This window comes from Equus caballus, chromosome 17, assembly GCF_041296265.1.
Source record: "Equus caballus isolate H_3958 breed thoroughbred chromosome 17, TB-T2T, whole genome shotgun sequence".
Taxonomy (NCBI): domain Eukaryota; kingdom Metazoa; phylum Chordata; class Mammalia; order Perissodactyla; family Equidae; genus Equus; species Equus caballus.
In genome coordinates, this window is record NC_091700.1 from 46,213,442 (window position 1) to 46,234,113 (window position 20,672).

A 20,672-nucleotide genomic window follows, 5' to 3' on the forward strand; every position below is an offset into this window, starting at 1 on the left:
AAGTTATATTTTTGCCAGATATCCCATTACCAATATAAAAATATCATCTACTGTTTTGGTTATTTGTGTTAATTATTAACTAGATGACTTTAAAATTCCCATTTCCCTCAAAGCTACGTTTTTATAAGTGCTCGATATTTTTCTCTCAATTATTTTGTGAGGGAATTTTCAGTGTTTTTACCAAATAAGTACTCTTCTGTGTAACTTATAAATGCACACAGATGTAAAAAGTGCTAACGGTTAAGACCTCATAAAATACCGCCGTTACTTTTTATCAGATTTTAAACACAGGCTTAACATTATACACATACATATCCATGTGGTTATCTTGATCAGCGAGGTTATCCTTGAACTATTCCTTCAAGAGCCTGGTCTCCTTAGATGACCCGCCATCAACTCATGTAGAAAGAGCTATAACCTTCTGCAACATTTGGAAACATTTTCCCCGGATGCAGTTGTGGTGGAATAAAATAAACAATGGATTTGGAGGGTGGGTTTCTGGCTCAACTCTGTCCACAACCCAGGTTACCTGTTACGAAGAGGGCCTTTTGCTCAAGCTTTCAGAGCCTCAATTTTGCCATCCCTATAATGGAAGAAACAATATTTTTTCTTATTAAGTAGCTCATTTAATTATATATTTAATAAGAATCTTTCTGAAAAGCACTCAGTAAGAACTCTAACTTTAAACAAATATGACTCTGTAAGACCTGCTGACACATTTACCCCACCTCGACTTTATTAGTCCCTGTCTGTTCTAACAACATCCAAACATTAATGATCATTGGCCACCTGCAGGCTCAGCCCTGCCCAAAACCAGACCAGGGAGACTCTCCCTGAGAGAATATTAGTTAATCACCCCCTGTAGAGGACGTCTTTGGTTTTGCCTATCCACCATCCACAAACTGGTAATAGTGCATCAATTTTCCATGGAGAATCATCTCTTTCCTACTTCTTAATTCTTGTGATTAGATAGGGCTTGCCCAATGTGATATAAGTGTGGCCAGTCAGAGTAACAAAGTCCTCTGGACACAGTGACTGGTTCAGAAATGATTCTAAGATCAAACCAGGTAAATAAAAACTTGATTCTGGAATTTACTGGGTAAAGATTCTCTTTCCACTAGAAGAGGAAGTAAGGAAGTTAGGAAGACAGCCTGGAGGCACTGATGGTCATCTTATCATCATGTGTACTGAACTATTGAAACTAACTATAAACTGTTGAAACTAACACCCAGGAAAGCAGGAGAGGGAGAAGGACATATCCTGGATTACACCATTTAAGTTCCTGGATCCATCCATTCCTGAAGTTTTACTCATGTACTTTTCAGTTATCTAGCCCATTTATTTTTGCATTTTTGACTTTGGAGTTGAGTTTCTGTCATTTGCAGTGAAAAGAGCTCTGACTAATAAATTTATTTCTTACTATGAAGGAGAGTCTCTATAAAGAGTCCATGGCCAGACTATGACTCACGCTTGTGTCGATAGATCCAGAGTCCTCAACGCCAGTGATATTGTTGTGTGGTGGCCTTCATTCCACCTTCCTGTGTGTGGCTAGCCTACCTAACAGACCTTGAGCCTAATCTTTAGAGTCCAGGTTCTCTGTCAGCACTGCGGCCTACCTAAGTCCAGCCAACAGGTTAGTCTGCCCTTTGTCAGATCCATACTGTTCTTTTTTTTTTTTTCAGTGTCTCTAAAGAAAGATCTGCATCAAAAGTTGCAGATATCAGCTTTTAACTCTAGGGCTAGGATCAGCTTCTAATAAATCCTCCTAGAATCTTCTCTGATGTCTCAACCCCTCCCTGATTCATTCGAGATTTTGAAGCTTAAATATTGCCCAGACTTAAGCCTCCACTCCCACTGGCTCTCTTGAACTTTGGTATCTGTCAGGACTGATTTGAGTTTGTTCTGAATCACTCCTGAATATAATGCTGAGTTTGAACTCCTGACCACCATCCTCTCCTGCCCTGCATAGGACCAGCCTTTTTTTTTTTTTAAGATTCTTTTTTTTTTTATGAGATTGGCTCTGAGCTAACATCTGTTGCCAATTTTTTTTCCTTCTTCTTCTCCCTAAAGCTCCCTTGGTACATAGTTGTATGTTTCAGTTCTAAGTCCTTCTGGTTGTGCTATGTGGGATGCCACCTCAGCATGGCCTGATGAGTGGTGCTGGGTCCATGCCCAGGATCTGAACCTGTGAAACCCTGGGACAAAGAAGTGGAGCGTGCTACCTTAACCACTCTGCCGCGGGGCCGGCCCCAGGACCAGCCTTTCCTTCTCAGTTTTCCCTGATTCCTACTGGGGCCATTCTTGTACCCTTCTACCACTCTCTGGGGATGATGAAAGCAATTTCATTTATAGATCTTACACTTAGATAGAGGCATCCTGGGTCTATATCAGGACCTTGAACACACTTTGAGAAACTAAATGAGTTTCTCAATATTCCATGTGTTCAGTGCCTATCCTCTACCCATAACTCTAAAGTCAGAACTCATACTGGAGTTCTTTGGCCAGACTATACTTTGGAAACAAGCCAGAGGGAATCTCTGCAACAGATTGCTCCAGTCCCATTTATGGCAGGGCAGTTGGAGAACACATGACTCCAACAAGACAAGTCCTGCCCAGACTCATTCAGCACATCCTCATCCTGGCCCTGCAAAAGCAGGAAAAGTGGAGAATGCCCACTGAAGACAGGAGTGACTTGATGCTCCATCCCTGGGATTGTCTCTGAACTTGTCCTAGAAGCAGATGTCAGGTGCTGACCAAGAGGACTCTGGTGGTTGTTGGTAGAGTGGGGGCATATGGGTCCCTTGGTGGACCATTCCTCTCATTCTCAAGTTGATGCCTGAGCCTCCCTGTCATCTGAAGGAATGAGTGCTGGGTTCCCTGCTTGGAAGTGGGAAGCTCAAAAAGAGCTCCTGGACCTAGTCTGCCTTGTTCCAAGGAGCTCTGGGAAAACTGCCCAGTCCAGATGACCAAGCCAGCCAAGATTTTCTTCTCTCCTGATGGCCTGGGATTATCTCCTGTGCTGATCATGACCAGCCCGTGGAGCTCTTGCACCAATAAGGGCCAGTGGGGAGAACGAAGCTCTAAGAGAGGAGTATAGAATGCCCTTAACAAACCTACCTCAGAAGAGGGGGATTCCCAAACCAGCAGTTACGTGAAGGCCCAAATGCAAAGGGGATCAATTCTCTCCTTAAGAATGGACCAAGTGGCTGAGGACCCGAGGAGCCGAGTTCAGAGGTAATGGAAGGTAGCTAGAGTCCACGGTGGTGATCCTGCCCCTCCCACCGCAGTCCGTGGGTCTCTCTGTGGCAGGGGGAAGGGATGGGGTCCTGAGTCCCAGGGACTGAACTATAAACTGAACATGGGTAACACTTTCCATTTAACAATATGCTGGCTACGCCCAGGCTAGTCCACAAAGGTCTATTTAACACGTGATATAGGAAACGAAGATTTATGCCTACAAGAAATTTGTTCTGAGTTTTAAAAAAACCTACCAATGAACCTGGGCACACACCTTCTGTGTAAAGCTGGAGATGGCCTGTCCTGTGCTTGGGTAAACGCAGAGTGGTTTGGAACATATGGTAAGTGCCTGATGACCACTTTGTGCTTGATAGATTGTGATAGATTGGTTGTTCTATAAAAGTTTATGCATGTTCTTTAAATTGGTTTTCTTTTTTCATAACTCAGTTAACTTCAGTATACAACACTCGGAATCCTAATACAGAGGCATCTTTAAAGGTGCATGATCCATATGTCAATATGTCTCGTCTTCCCTTTCTTAGACTACATTTGCTGCTGTATATACATATATATGTGTATATTATTATATATTATTGTATATAACATATATATTATATATTATTATATATTATATATATACACATACATTACAAAGCAAAAATTTGTTTCTTTTGAGAGTTAACTAAAGACTTGACTTTTACCAATCATTTAATAAAATGCAGATTTTCCATAAAGGTAAATTCTCCATTTCAAAATGTCGGTGACAAGGGAAGCATGTAATAAAGAATTTCAACAGTTTAAATTTAAGGTCCTGGGAAAAGTCCAAATGGAGAATATTTTCTGATTATGGGAAAATAGCATTTTTATTTGATTGTCTTTTACAGAGTCGGAAAGACCCAGAGCGCAGTCAGGGGAGCTGAGAGGGGACAGGCCCTTCCCGCATTTTTCCAGTGAAGGGGTCAGGATGCTCCACCCAGGCTGCAGGGCACCACGTGACGGGCCCGGCTCACTCTGTGGAGGGGGCTCAGCTTTGACGAGTCACACAGGCAGTTATTCAGGTCGGGTTCTTGAATTTCAGCATATTTTGTTTCTGAAAAGACAAAAACCAATTATTGATAGCTATGCTGACCTCAGATACGCAGTCTATCTCAGTGAAATGATCTTTTCCAACCAAATAAATGCCAGTTGAAGGTGACCCTGAACTTGTTGACAGAAGTTTAGTGAAAGCAAAACAAGAAATAGATATTTTCCCTGAATCTTACATTTTCAGTCACCGACATGGCTTTGATCCCCTTCAAAATTGATCCTCTTCATCCTTTTTGCCAGCTCTGCTCTCTCTTACCAAGGCATCCTCTGTAAGAGCACTCCAACCCCCACTGGGTATCACTGTTAGAGCGTGTTATCATACTATTAGAGGGTGCGACTGGAGGGGAGCAGACGGACGTGAGAGATGTTTAGGTGGTTGAAGCTGTAGATCTTGGGGACAGGCTGAATATGGTCACTAAAGAAAACATGACTTAAGTCACAGGAGGTGACAGTGCCACTCACAGCAGAAGAGGAAATACCAAAAAAGAGCACATTTGGGGTGGAGAAGAGTTGGAGGTGATGAGTTGTGTTCTGGATGTTTTGAGTATGCGGCGCTTGTGGGGCATGCAAAGAGAGATGCTAGGAGTACAGGTGAGCATAAAGTTCTAGGCTAGATTTATTCAGTCTTTCAAAATAGTTATTGAAGGCCTGCTCTGTGGAAGGCCCTGGACTAGATTAATGGGGATATATGGGAGAACTCGATAGTTATGGAAACTTTTTGGACTCAAGGAGCTCATGTTAAAGCCTGAGTCTTGAGTGTATAAGTGATCTTTGAGGCAAAATGGGTGAATGAGGGTACTCAGGGATTGTATATAGAGTAAGAATAAAAGAGGACTTAACTTCTGTATCTCGGGTTCCTCATCTGTAACTACCCCATAAGTTGTTATGAAAGTTAAGCATTTAGAGCAATGCCTGTACATAACGAGCCAACTGGACATCTTAGCTATGATGAGTGTGGGGATGCTGATGATGCTGATAAGGAAGACATTGCAAAGAGCAAAGAGACAGGAACAGGAAGTGACAGAAGTTGGGGTTAATGCATAACCTGGAGTTAAGATTGTGCTTATCATAAAGATAATGATTCTAGACATAGGGAATGAAATCAGAAAGGATACATAATTGAAGTTCTAGTACTTCTTATCGTAACACTTGACACTATATAGGCAAGTGTTGAGCATTGCAAACTTATTTGGCTTTCAAGTATCCCAGTGCCTATTAAATTTAAAGGAATGTGCCACTGAGCTAGGTGCCAGGGATGCAAATACAAATGTGACATTGGGTTTTTCCTCGATGAAGTGTACGTTTTCATGATCACCACTAGTATCAACTTCCTGACTCCACTGAGTTCTTATTCTTTGCACTGGTAGCTCTTTCTTCATTGAGAGATGGGCATTAGCCTAAATATGGAACTCAGTCATTTTCCTTGATTCACGTGCACACACTCACGCACAATATGAAGTCAAGGCCTTTGCATGATGGCTTAACTGAAAGCTTAGAGAGTGATGGAATCTAATTCAGCTGTCTTTTCTCTTGCCAATCAGAACACCCTCAAATGTCCACCATTTTTCTTATGGAAAGCAATACCCCTCGCTAGCCCCTCTACCTCAGAACTGCTTCTAGGGCTCTATTCACACATCCAAGGACTTAGCTGATGCTCCAAGATTTCACTTTAAAATGTCTGATTAAGTTCTTAGACAGGAACCATTTTCTTCCCTAGTCTCTACCTGGGGAGAGAGATGGTTTTACTCAGATATAGACAGGCTGAGGGTATGAATATAAAAATATTTATACATGAACTTAAATATACATACCTTTTTAGTAAAAAAAAAAAGGCATTATACTCTATATATTTTTTCTTTTCTACTTTTTTTCAGTTATAAATATATTTTAAACATTTTTAGTGTCAATAAGTCTGATCAAGAACATGATTTTTAATGATTATGTACTATTCCATCTTATGGCCATAATGTAATTTTCTTATGTAGTTTTGACCTTTAGATTGTTTTCAATGTTTCGCTATCATAAATAACTCACTGGAGAACATCCTTGAGCCTGTATCTGACAACTGTAACAGTGCCTGGCACTTGATAACTACTCACTGAAATATTTGTTGAGTGACTGAGTGAATACGTCAACTCAGTTTCCATTCCCAGCACTAGAGTTTCTTTTCATACTTCTTATTATTCAACTCCAAAGATTTTTTTTTTTAAATAATAGCTACAGCTTTCACAGAATTGTGCAAAGCAAGATTGTGGTTCCAATATGCAGAGTTTCAGTTAATGTGATATTGTGCTAAGTGAGGACTGCCTGGATTACTTTGTTTCCTCAGTTCAAAAGTAATGCATGTTCACTGCAGAGAAATTGGAAACCGTATAGAAAGAAAAGGAAAAAAGGTGAAATCACCTGTAATTACAACAGCATTCAAAGTTAATCACTATGACATTTTGAGAGAGATATATCCTGTTAGTCTTTTTTGTGTGTAAACACTTTTTTTTTTTTTTTTACAAAAAAGAGGGGAGTAATACTGTGCATGCTATTTTGTAATCTGTTGTTTTTCATTTAATAGATACATTGTGAAAATGTCCTCATGGAATTAAATGTTTTTCTTTTATGTGGTTTTTATCAGGTTCTTATAGTTACATTTTTATGGACTGTAGTATTTTTAACTAATCCCCCATTGTTGGTAAAGTATGTTGTTTCTAATTCTCTCCGTTATAAACAATGCAAAAACTTCTAAAATCTTATTAATTTATACATTTTAGTAGTTTTCAAATATTATACTATAAAGATACATTAATTTACAAATTTTTAAAAAACCAGAGGTACACTACATACCATCGTTTAGTTCTGGAAAGTAGATTGGGGAAAAAAGTAGATGGGACTTTTTCATGCCTTACTTGATACATTTCTGTGTTGTTTGAAAATTTTACCAACAGTGTGTATTAATTTTATAATTAAACATAAACACTAAATGTGTTTTTAAAATTAAATTTACACCCAGTACCCAGACCTCGGTAGTGTCAGAAAGTAAGAAACTGCTCAAAAGGCAAAAAGATGGAGTGTGTCAAAAAGACACAGGCACCAACCTGCTCCCAGTGGCCAAGGCTGGAACAATATGAGTGACAAAATAAATGGCTTTGGATTATAACCCAAAGTGTAAAATAAATATCCACGAATCTTTACTAATATAAATACGTGGTCTAAGAAATAAATAAATGGAGGAGAGGAGGAAAGAGACAACTTTACCTTGCAGAAGAATTGCAAATAATTTATAGAGATGCTCCCCCACGAAGGAGGTAGAGCTTGATCCCCCCCAAACACACCCACACACTTTGAGCGTGATGAGCTGTGCTTAGTGACTTGATTCAAAAGAGTATAAGATGAAATGGGGAGAAAAGTAACTTTACAGTGGAGAAGCCCGGCAAGCACTACGCCGGCAAGGTGGCCAAGGTCAACGTCAACAGTGATAAGTCATGTTGATGGCAGGTCCCCTTGATATGATGTGATGAATATGGCACTTGACCTCTGTGGTCTTCCTGCTCCCCCCCCACCCCAAAAAAAACCGTTATCCAGTCTAATCTAGCCTATCTCCTCAAAACTGTGAAGGTCATCAAAAACAAGGAAAATCCCGAAAACGGTCACAGCCCAGAGAAGACCAAGGAGATTTGATGACTAAATGCAATGGGGGATCTTAACTAGATCCTGACAGAACAAGGGCATTAGTGGGAAAGCCAGTGAAATCTGAATAGAGTCTGGAGTTGAGTTAACAGTGTTATACCAAAGTTGGTTTCTCAATTCTGATAAACCTGGCGGAGTTATGTAAGATGACAAGCCCAGGGGAAACCCGGGCCAGGCATACGGGAATGCTCTGTACTATCTTTGTAACTTTTCTGGAAATATAAAACTGTTGTAAAATAAAAGGTTTATTTAAAAAAATGAAAAATGCTTCCATCAATAAAAATATCTATTAGCAAGCATCTTTGTATATTAAAAACAAATCACTTTTAATCCTTTAAATTATATTTAATTATGTTATTATAAACACTATGAATTAGACTCATTTCTTTAGGCCCATACAGTCCAAAGCTGCCCTTTTTAACATGGTTTCTTTATCCTTTGTTAAGAGGGCCACCTCGGGCATGCCTGCGAGGTCACAGCTTTGTCTTCAATCCCACCCTACAGCCAACTGGGGCTTCTGATGCAGTCCGGGGCCCCATCCTCTGTGCTGTGCCTTAGCTGCCTGGGGCTCCCAAACGCTAGAATTAAGCGTGGGTGGATTTTTGCTGGACAGCCAATGATACTCCGGATCTTTTCATTTCAATCTACTTTCTCTCAGTCAATCTGGTCTTGGTAAGGATAAGAGCTAGTCTTGTTAAGGATTTTAGACTGTATTCTAAGGGCAACTGGAAGCTTTTGAAGGTTTTAAGTAAGAGAGATGCATAATCAGCAGAGTATGAAATAGAAGGGAAGAGAGGGGAGAGTGATTTAGGAGTGACTATTATTGTAGTCCAGACAAGAGATATGGTAGCTCAGACTAGGGTGCTGGCACTATGGGTGGGAACTTCTGATACCAAGACAGTTAATAATAACACTGATAATAATCAACATCTATTCAATCCTGTAGTGTTTACATTGCAAATGCATTTATGTCCTTTGTCAATTAACATTTACAACTCTGGGTAGAATTCCCATTTTGCAAATGAGAAAAACCAGAGCCTAGGAAATTAAGTGAATTGCTCAAGGCTAAGTAGTGTAATTTTAACCCAAGTGTTTTGATTCTAAATCCCATATGCTTTCCAGTGCCTGACTGCAAGATTAAGGGGGGGATATATGTTAACAATTTGGTCTTTTACCCTTTGGGTTAATAGTTTTCAAAATTACTATACTTTCAAGATTAAAAATAGATTCCTGGACCTCACCCTCAGAGACTCTGACTCAGAAGTTCTGAGGGGAACCTGGAACTCTGTACCACCCTTGGGTGATACAAGGAAAGGGGCTGTGGACCACACTTTGAAAACCAGTACTGTTATGGGTCTTTGCTTGTTTTCCCAATTCCCGTGCACAGGCAATACTGAATCTGGGCAATTGTTCTCCAAGTACATGTTATGATGATTTAAAAATGGATAGAGAGTTTTAAAACTATCATCTGAGCCATCATCTTTTCTAATCTGGACAGCATTAGCAAACTTTGCTTTGTAACTATTTTTGCTGTTTAATAACCACCTTGTCCTTTTTGTTCCTGTCCTGTCTCTAGCCTCTCCTGTCATCACTGTCCGCATGTCCCAGGCCCCTCTTTCTGCGGTTTCTCGGGAGCAGGCCTCTAGACCACAGGGCAGGCTGTGGCCTCCAGGCCTCCCTGGCCTCGGTCCAGCAGCACCTGCCGCAGTCACTTCTTCAGAGCAGAAACCTCAGCCCGTGGGAGAGTCAGAGCATGAGTTTTTGTAGCCACAGGGAAGAGGGGATGGGAGAGGCTGGTTTTGGTATTTGCCCATCTTACAGGACTCCAGCCAAACTGCGAGCATGATTTCACTGTATTTGTCATTCTTCCTTTAAGAAAATAACTAAGTTGTCCCTAATCACTCCTTGTCTTATTTGGCCTGAATAATGGATTTTCTTTCTATTTTGTTTAGCTTTCTGTCACATCTAAAATCAGACGTACTTCTTTACGTAATTGCTTTTTGTTACTACTCTATTTGAAGGTCACTTAAGGCATGTGGCTCACTATGAATTTTATCTACTTTTCAATCACTACTTGAAAATAAATACCTGAGCACTTGCAACTCAAGTTACAAAAGAGAGGCCCGGCTCACAGGGTTTAGGTGCTTTGAAGAGCAATACTGCACCGACCCATTGATGTTGCATTCTCACACAGCCCGCCTGGGCCTGCACCAGACCATGGGCGCCTCACTCCCCACAGGGATCTTTTCCTGGAAGGCGGAATCGAGGGGAGAAGAAGGGACTCCAGAGAATACCAGTCTCTCTGCATGGTGATGGCTTCTCACAGCCTCTCCCAGAGTCATGGCCTCAACGGGAGATGTGGGGGACATATTTCCACTTCACCCAAAAAAGCCCTGGGCTGCCACATGTGGTATCTGTCAACCCTGGGGGGTATCCCTCTCTCCACCTCAGCTGCATGGTCTCTGGTAGGTGGAAGCTGTGAATATTTATCGAGTGCCTACTATGGACCAGGCACCACAGGACTGCTTCTCATACTTTGATCAGTTACAGACGTCTTTCTCTTTCAAGCAGATGGGGCTACATGTGCTGGTTATGAGCTGTGGTTATCTTGGTAGTTGGTACTCTCTGGCACACTTCAGCTCCAGGGAGCACACAATCCACAACCTGGCCTCCCAAACATCACAACTCCTTCTGGCCATGCCCATTGCTGGGAGCACCTGGAAATTCTACTCCAGCAGAGAACACAATTGGCTGTTTCAGCCCTGCAGTTCCCCCACCCCCAACTTTGGATTTATTTAAGAACTGACGCCAAAGTGATATCTTCTTACAGCAAGCCCCTTAGGGTCAGAAAATATTTTGGCTCTTTCTCAGGGACTCCTCACCTTAAAGGGAGGGACTGGAGGGAACCCGGGCTTTCTCTCCAAGGGGGTGGTCATGGGGCATCTGTTCCCAGTCTCTCTACAGCAGGTGAAGGGAAGCAACAGATGGCCAGGTGATGCCAGGAAACCTTGTTTGCTCCAATGCAATCTAGTGAACTTGGACCCTTTTGAATCCCTCCTGATTCCGCTTGTGGGGTCGATGAATGGCCCCCTCCATAGTCACTGTCCTATAAACACCCCCCTGATGTTAGGGGCTTGGAAACACCCTCCACATGGGCTACCCTCTAGAATAGGTGAGACCTCCATCTGCTTTCATAATCTTTTTGTGGTGGGTCAGTGGGGAGAGCGGGGGATCCAGGATTGATCTGAGCTGGCTTCTGAGAAGCATGTCCTGGAATCTACATCATGGCTACCCAGGGGTTTGGTGAACTTGGGTCTATAACCTTCCGGGGCGTTTAATCAGAGAGGTGGAGGCATAGCATTGTTCGGGTTTCTGGGTGGAGGAACAATCACAACAGGCAGGTGGCTTCATGAGGCTGGGGCCCATTTGGGCCCTCAGGGTGGAAGCAGGACCCCTCGGGGAGAGGGTACGATGACAAGTCCCAGCCCTCCAGAGAGAGTGAGAGAGTTCTGGCAAGGAGTGGGCAGATTGTCAGGCCCCAAGCCAGGCAGCTGTGGTTTGGGGCAGGGTTCCAGGACCAGCAGGGAAGTGGAGTGCCAAATGGGAGCTGAGCAGGCTCCCAGTCATATGCCAGACTTGGCCCACAGAGTGGGTTTACACAGAAACGCTCAGGCTGCAGGGCACCTGGGTGCCAAAGAGCTTTCCTCAGGCACCTGGATCCTGGGCTCAGGGCAGAAAGACTGACCAATTCCCCCTCTTCCGCTAGTGGTCAAGGGTCCCAGATTATGAAACAATAGGTTTGCGTAGGATCAGCTCTGCTGCCTAGCAGAACGACAAAATACGTTATCCTCGTTGTGCACTATTTTGGACATCCTGGAGTATTTTATAAGTGTGCAGATGTCCCGGGCACCTACCTCATCCTTCCCATCAGATTCTTTCCCCTGAAAGGCAGTCACTCCTACAAACTGAAACAGACGAGGGCTTCCAAAGTTTCCTGATAGGTTTTTGTTTTTGAATCTCTGAAATAGACACACAAAGAGACTATAGATGATGGACAGATAGATATGTACATCCATATGTACACCGAGACACACTCGAGCATACAGATAGGCCTTATATACATTGTACATGGATTCCTAAAAAGCCATATCTAAATTAAAGTTTTGTAAAAAAATCGCTACTTGAAATTTATCAAGACAACATCTCCGGATGGATGTATATGCTCTCCTTAATTAAATAATGGGACATATGCAGACTAAATTCTTTTTTCCTTTTCTATTTTATTGCCAGGAAGCTCAGAGCTAAATTTCATACTTAATTTCATTACTTCCTTAGTGTAAATCTTCTAATGTTATTTTTTTCTTCTTTTAACTCATTTTTGTTACTTGACTCCTGCATATAGGTCCTTGATGTAATCATTTATAGTTATTTATCAAATGCAATTTTCAATGATTTTAGAAGTGACTAATGAGTAAGTAAGAAATAAATGGGTTGAATTTTCTAGAATCTTAAAAATACATACCAGAGAAGTTTGCCAATTGGTGGATTACTAAATTCTGGAATAGCAAAATTCTATTATAATGAACAATATCCTATTATAGGACTCACCTGGATAGGACTCATTCTGTGCGGTTTTGAGCGTAGGATTCTTCCTCTGCAGTTAAGTTTGAAGGTGTGTGTATTACTCTGTTGGAAGAGATTCATCAGAAGTACCTGTGGCCGGAGAGAACCACTGGTCTCCAAATACAGGCGTGCTTTGCCAGCATCCCTCACTTTGCACCTAGTCTCTCAGCCATTTTTGCAAACACACCTAGGAATGTTGGCCACATCCTCCCTGGGCAATTTGGACAATACTTTTGTAGTCCTTTATCTGACACACTTGGTCAACACGGCGCCTTGACTCAAAGATATCAGGGGAGAGAAAGGCCTGCAGTGTCACTGAGTCCATTCCTCAGGGCGGGGCAGGAGTGAAAAGCAACCTGATCTGCCCCTTCCACCTCTGGGGAGAAGCTTGTGGTGAAATCTCTTCTTTATACCCAGAGCAAGCCATTGGCACCAGCCATCTCAGGAGTAATCAATTTAGTTTCTCATTCATTTCTCTCCCTTACTTATCTTCATACTCACTGTGTTCTTGGAGATAATTTGCTGAGGCAGAAATGCGTTTTTAGAAATCTTCCACAAACATTTCTTCGGGACAGTAGCTGATGTGCTTCCAGCTTGGTTAACACTGGTCTCAGAGGGCGAGCTGAAGCTATGCTTTGCTCAGGAGGGGCTGGCCTCAGGGAGATTCTGCTGATCCTCTGTGCTATGGGGTGAGTGTGGCAGACAGTATTAGCCCCCAGGAGACTGCAGAGATGGGTAACCCTCTCACCCAGTCCTCCAGGTAGAGGCCCATTGGTGTGGAGTGAAGGGCATTAAGAGCTCCAGTGCTCTTGGGGCAGAGAACAGATGGACAGAAGGCATCTCCCCATGAAGCATCTCCTCGAGCACCAAGCGTTTGTTCTCAGGCCTCATTTCATGGGTTAAAAAGGGCAAGTCTTGGAGACAACCTGGCATTATCTTAAAATAAGCAAAGGACTGACATGGGGAGAGGAATTCAACTTATTTTGTATAACTTCTGAGGGTCAGAGCTAGGACCTGTCAACACAGGTTAGAAAGAAACAGAATTGGGTTCAAAATAAGGCAGGCTTTTCTATCCCTTTGAGTTGTTCTAAAGTGGATTGGGACCATTGATGGATGAATAGATAAAGAAAATGTGGTCTATACATACAATGGAATATTATTCAGCCTTAAAAAGGAAGGAAATTCTGACACATGCTACAAAGTGGATGGATCTTGAGGACACTATGCTAAGTGAAAAAATTCAGTCACAAATACTGTATGATTCCACTTATATGAGGTGTCTGGAGCAATCTAATTCATAGAGACAGAAACGACAATGGTGGTTGCCAGGGGCAAGGGGGTTTGGGGAACGGGCAGTTATTGTTTAATGGGTATAGAGTTTCTGTTTGGGATGACGCAAAGAGTCCTGTGGATGGATGGTGGGATGTTATACAACAGCGTGAACGTACTTAATGCGCTGAACTGAACTGTATATTTAAAAATGATTAAAAGGGAAAATTTTATGTATATTTTATCACCAAGAAAAACTAAGTAAACAGCACTGGAGTTTAAAGGGCCCCGTGACAGTGAAAGAAAAGTGGCTACTAGCCAGCTTGCCCCGTTAGCATGCACGTTCCTCTTTGTAGTTGCCGTGGATTTGGTTTTGGTGCATCACTGCCAGATACCACAATCTATTGGGGGAGGAAAAGACTCGTTACTCAGAGGCTTAAAGACAATTGAAAATAGAGGCAGAAGGACAAGGTCCCATAGGAAAGGAGTCTTATTTGCCTTCCTCTAGCATGAGTGTGAGAGGCACGGGTCGGGACACTCAGTAGCTGTTGGAAGGTAGCATAGCGTAGCGAGAGGCATTGTGATGTTGAAGAAACATTCTTTCTAAACATTCAAGGTCCTAGTTATTCAACCTATTGGAGCCTCACTTTTCTGTATCTGTAAAATGGGAATAAGACCTTTGCAGAAATAGAGAAGCAGTCCATGAAAGCACCTACCACATGGTGTTTACCCACAAAAATGTTCACTATTAGTGGTCTCCCCATAATATTTATTTTTTAAGTTTTTCTTTTAAAACATATTTTACCACGATTTGTCTGTCAGTGATGTGGTTCCTGCCAAATTCATCTTAGCAAACAGGAAATGGAGTTGATACTGCAAAATACATTATCCTTGTTGTGCACTATTTTGGACATCCTGCAGTGTTTTATAAAAGGAAGGGTGATTTCTCCCTATTTTGGTTTCAGTGAGACACCCCCTCTCCTCAGGCTCCATCAGTAGCATAGCTGAGTCTTGGCCTCTTGACTCAGTATACTCTTGGCACCAGTGCATGGCCCACAAAGTGTCCTCCAGCTCTCACTTAATTGCCTTAATTGGAGACTCTTCTGGAAGGAGTCCAAGAGGCACCTCATCAGCATTCTGCACCTCTGCCAAAGGACAACTGGGAGAGGGAGACCAAAGGCAAGCAGGGAAAGTGAAGGCAGCAGTGCTTTTTCCTGAGTAATCCATGAGCACTTTGATGCCACAGGGTGCCCCCTCTCCTAGCCACCGCTGTACATACACGCCTGTAGTTACCCAGGACTTGAACTGATAAACTGGTAGAACAGAGTGAAACTTCCACAAGGACTTGAGGAATAGAAACACTGTAAAATGTGAAACCACTGCTCCACTTTGTCAACAGAACTCTGGGGCCATGAAGATACATGCCACCACACAGAAAGAGAGATTTTGGCCTGGGGTTCGAGCCAGCATGAAGTATCCATCCATCTGCCCACCCCCCCGAGGTACAGTTGGTGGCACCTGGAAGTAACAAGACCCATAGGTTAGGGTTGTCTGGCCTGGGACCCCCAGCGTTCCAGGCTTGGATTTTGTCGGTTCCCTACCACCCGAGGCATGGCTTTGCCTGCTGCCTCCAGATGTGGGCGGTTGCAAGCTTGTAGGGAAAGGGGTGCTACGCTGTAAGTGACCAATTGCCTTGACAGTCTCCTCGCCATTTCCCTTACACCTCACTCCCATCTTAGTGTTTGATGTAAAAAATTTGCCTAAACCCATTGGTGACAGAAACGCAGTTCAAATTAATTTAAGCAAAAATGGTAAATGATAGGTTCTTGGGAAATCCAAGGGGGAATCTAGGTAGCTGAATCCAGGAGCCCAAATCATGCCATCCTGATAATATTTTGCACCCTCCTTTTCTCCACACTTCCTGGGTTGCCTTCATTCTCACTCTCCCTACTTGGCAGCAATGATGGCCACCAAGATCTTCGGCTTTGCATTATCTTCACAGCTGGCAAACACAAAGCATAAAGACAGCCTCTTTTTTAATCATTCCATTGTCAGATGATGTTCTAGAGGCTGATGAAACACCAAAACTAAGATTTCATTTCTGCCTTCAAGCTTCTTACAGTGAATGGGTTAAGCCTATGAGATAATTGGAGTTTGACTGATTTGTAAGAAGGAAGAAAAGACAATTTTGAAATAGGATATGTCTGTATGTGAGGCCTCTAGAAGGAATTTTGGAGAGTCAGGGGACTAACTGAATGGCACTGAACGCCTAACGTCAAGGATTAGGGGCTCCAGGACACGGGAGGAGAAAAAAAGAAGGAGGGCACTTGAGAATTCCTGCCTTCTTGAAACTTTGATTAGGACTCTGAGGGTGACCACCTTTTTTATATGATTTCCAACAGCTATAGTCAGTACCTGGGCTCCAGGTAATCTTGATGTATGGTGATCTAAACATGAAAACTCTGGTCACCACATAAAGCATATGTGAATGAATTGCTGCTTCCAGATAGGGGTAGCAGACTCAAACATTGGAAACCAAGGGTTGGACTGTATCTTCTTTCAGGGATCTGGCATATGTCAGGAAAGGGAATAGGAAAAGGACCCCACTGCTAATGTGACCAAAGTGGAGGGTCCAGCATGAGTTATTATTAAAACATCTTCAAACTTAGTAAAGAACTAGAGAATCAACTAGAGAATCAACTACAACTAGGGAAAGTTGTAGAAAAGGTATTTTTCTAACCATAGACATACATTATAGGAAATCAAAAGTCTTCTGCTTCTGGCCAAGATGGAGTAACAGAAAATGGACTTACTCTCTTGTCTTAAATAACTAGAAAACTGAACAAAATATATGAAACAATAGTTTTCAGCTATTAAACAACAGGCAGCATAGAGCTATGACCCTCAGGGGAAAAAAAGAGGTGATTTTTTTTGCCTGGAAATTGCTGCCTGGAGGTGATTTCCAGAATGCAGGGCAGGGAGGAAGAAACAGAGCTAACAGTCTCATTGCAATGAGGAGCTAGAGATCCAGGCAAAGGGAAGTCAAAGTCACTAGACTCTATGGATCAAGATTCCAGGGGGGACCTGCACACTCTGGAGAGCAAACTCCAGAGATTTGCAGAGGGGTCACTCTGGAACTGCAGTGAGTACTGATCTAAGTACACACAAGAAGAAAGTATCTGAGGAGAAAGAACCACCCAAAGCATCCGGTTGAACATTCCCTGGGGCTCACACGGGGCTGAGAATGGTCTGTGTTCCCACCAGCCAGAGTGGAAAGACCTCCTAGTAGAGTCCTGAGAAAGTGACTCTACCTCACCTTACCCTCTGTCTCAGCAGTGGGACAAAATAAGCCCTGGACTAAAGGCTGCTCTGGATTCACCATAAAAAGCTCAAACTCAAGCCTTGAAAGGATTCAGTCGATCCCTGGTAACTTAACCCTGTGCCATAATAAAGCTCAGCACTATGTAAAGGAATACAACCAAATCCAGCAAATGACTACATAGAATTACAGAGTCAGGCACCTCGTCAAAAATCACCTTTCTTTGCATAAAGAAGAAAAATAGTACTCATAACCAGGAGAAAAACTGGTCAATAGAAACAGACCCAGAAATTATAGAAATGATGAATTAGCAGGTAAAAGCAGTAAGACAGCTATTTTAAATATGCTTTTAAAATATTTAGGGGCCAGCCCAGTGGTGCAGCAGTTAAATTTGCACATTCCGCTTTGGCAGACCAGGGTTCGCCGGTTCGGATCCCAGGTGTGAACATGGCACCGCTTGGCACACCATGCTGTGGTAGGTGTCCCATGTATAAAGTAGAGGAAGATGGGCATGGATGTTAGCTGAGGGCTAATCTTCCTCAAAAAAAATTTTTTTTAAATGTACATCTAAAAAGAATGTACAATTAATTTTCTTTTAGATTGGCACCTGATCTAACATCTATTGCCAACCTTCTTTTTTTCCTCTTCTTTTTCTCCCCAAAGCCCCCTAGTACATAGTTGTATATTCCAGTTGTAGGTCCTTCTGGTTGTGGCATGTGGGATGCTGCCTCAGCATGGTCTGATGAGCAGTGCCATGTCCAAGTCCAGGATCCGAACCAGCGAAACCCTGGGCCGCTGAAGCGGAGTGTGTGAACTTAACCATGCAGCTGACACTAAAATGTACATATTTAAAATATATACAAGAAAGTAGAGGAAAACATAAGCACGATGGTAAGATAAATTTATACTAAAAAGACCTGGATGGGACACATAAAGATTAAAAATACAATATTGGAATGAAAAATATTGGATGGGATTAGTGGTTAATCAGACACTGCGGAAGAAAAGATAAGTGAAGTTGAACATAGAGCAATACAAACTATCCACAATGAAGCATAGGGAGAAAAAAGACTGAAAAAATTAACAGAATATTAGTGCCTTGTGGACTAACTAATACATGTATAATCCAAGTGGACCACATATGTATAATTAAAGTGCCAAGAAAACGCTGTGGGGGTAGGGAAGAAAATATTTGAAGAAATAATGAATAAAAATGCTTCAAATTTGATGAAAACTATAAACAGACAGATTCAAGGAGCTCAACAAATACTCAGCAGAATAAACATTAAGAAAACCATGCCAAGACACATCATAATCAAATTGTTGAAAATCAGTGGTTAAAAGGAAATCTTAGAAAGCAGGCAGATGAAAGGGGACACATTACATACCTGGGAACAAAAAATGACAATGACAGCAGATTTCTTGGCAAAAACTGTGTAATCCAAAAGACAATGGAGCAACATCTTCAAAATGATTAATAATACAGGTTGAAGCAAAATGTATGAAAATAGCACAAAGACAAGAAGGAAGAAATCAAAGTATACTGTTGTAAGATTCTTATACTGTATACTGTACTTAAAGTAGAACAATATTATTTGAAGTTAGACTGTTACAAGTTAAAAAGTATAATATGTACCCTGCAGGGGACCAAGATGCATTCCATTCCTGTTAAAACAAAGTCCAAAGTTCTATTTCAATGATTTTATCATTCTCAAATTTGTGTCTTTCATTCTGGCTTTAATTAGTTATAATGCCATTTGTAATTTCAAATTTTAACCTATCTCTATAGTTCAACATCTGCTCCTGTTTTATTAAACATTGCCAAGTAACAGCAAAGGAAGTATTTTCAGCATCATGCTGGTCTCACCAAGCTAAAATTGGTACTGTGGAATTTGTTGGTGAGGATAAACTATGTGAGAATTCCTATTCTTAAAGCAATGCTGGCTTTGGGCCATTTCTATTTAAACGATGGGTTCAGAAAAAATTGTGTTTACAAACTGACTCTGCCATTTACAAACTGTCCTACTTTCTGCTAGAGAAAATATGTAAGGGCTCTGTGACTTGGAGGTCCCAGACATTGCACACAGCAAAGAAAAGAACATACACTTCTTTGGTGCCCTTCCTTGTTCATTGTAGAACAAATAAAACTTTTGGAAACCACAATGGAAAACTTGCTTACTTAATAACTAACCATTCTTGTCAGATGAGTAGAAAATAATACTGACCTCATTGATTTTTCCACCAATGCATCTCCCTATTCAGCGCTACAAGTGTGTCATATTTGGAGCTGTGAGCTTTAAACAAGGGCTGTTACTTAGAGGCTGGACAATTTGATAGCAGTACAACATGTTAAGTCAGGGTGGATACGTTAGAGAAGTAGGATATGTAGTTAATGAGCATAACTAGATAGAGGCCCAGGCAGTCTGGCTTAGTAGTAAGGAACAAGCAGGGGATTTAGGAGATCCCGAGACGGTTCTAGGTCTGCCATTTGCTAAGCCTAAAGCAAAGCCAGGCAATCTCCCTGGATATCAGTTTCCACTTTAGCCCAGAGCATTGTTTCCTTGTATGAAGTGCATATCACTGGTGGTATACCGCATTTTTTTCTTCTTAATATATATTAATGTACTTTAGAAAACATAACTATTTTAGAAAATCTAACTATATCCAGCCATAATTTTATGAATATTATTGATTAACATTATTGATTAGTCAATACAAACACAAATACTATGCAAACAATAGTCCAAACAATACTGGGATAGCAAAAAAAAATTGAAAAGATTTTCCATTTAAAATGGTGGGTTTTGGGGCCGGCCCCATGGCCAAAAGGTTAAGTTCGTGTGCTCCACTTTGGCAGTCCAGGGTTTTGCCGGTTCAGATACTGGGTGCGGACATGGCACCGCTCATCAAGCCATGCTGAGGCAGCGTCCCACATGCCACAACTAGAGGGACCCACAACTACAAATACACAACAATGTACCGGGGGCCTTTGGGGAGAAAAAGGAAAAATAAAGTCTTAAATAAATAAATAAAATAAAATAAAGTAAAGTAAAATGGTGGGTTTAGAAATATTTGTGTTAAAACATACACAATAGTACCTAATTTGCACATAATACAACTAAAATGAGAAATATCATAGCAACAAAATTTAGAAACTAGACATCAGATGGACATGGGCTAACTGACTAGTAGATACAAGAAAGCTGAATCCTAAGCCAGCAGTGGGTGAAGCTGATTTGCATGCCAGAACCTCTGAAAGGTCGAGGAATTTGTAGCATCAGTTACCTCTGGAAGCAGAGGTGGGGAGCTAACGTTAAAAACAGAACAACTATGCTTAAAAAGTCTCTCTAGGAAGGAGCAGGACACCCTCCATCACTCCACACAGCCAGAAATCTGCCTCTCCTCACCCACCTGGGCAGAAGACTCTAGAAGAGAATTCTTCAAGAAGATGAAACTGTTG

General features: G+C 41.8%; 1 long non-coding RNA gene across 1 annotated transcript; it reads right to left on the minus strand.

The window, feature by feature from the left end:
- Nucleotides 1-3,979: 3,979 nt before the first annotated feature.
- LOC102148953 (uncharacterized) lies at nucleotides 3,980-13,608 on the minus strand. Its single transcript, XR_288646.4, has 3 exons — nucleotides 12,610-13,608; nucleotides 11,916-12,020; nucleotides 3,980-4,327 (listed from the first exon to the last, which is right to left on the minus strand). It is a non-coding gene; the product is annotated as an uncharacterized lncRNA (long non-coding RNA).
- Between the last annotated feature and the right edge of the window lie 7,064 nt (nucleotides 13,609-20,672).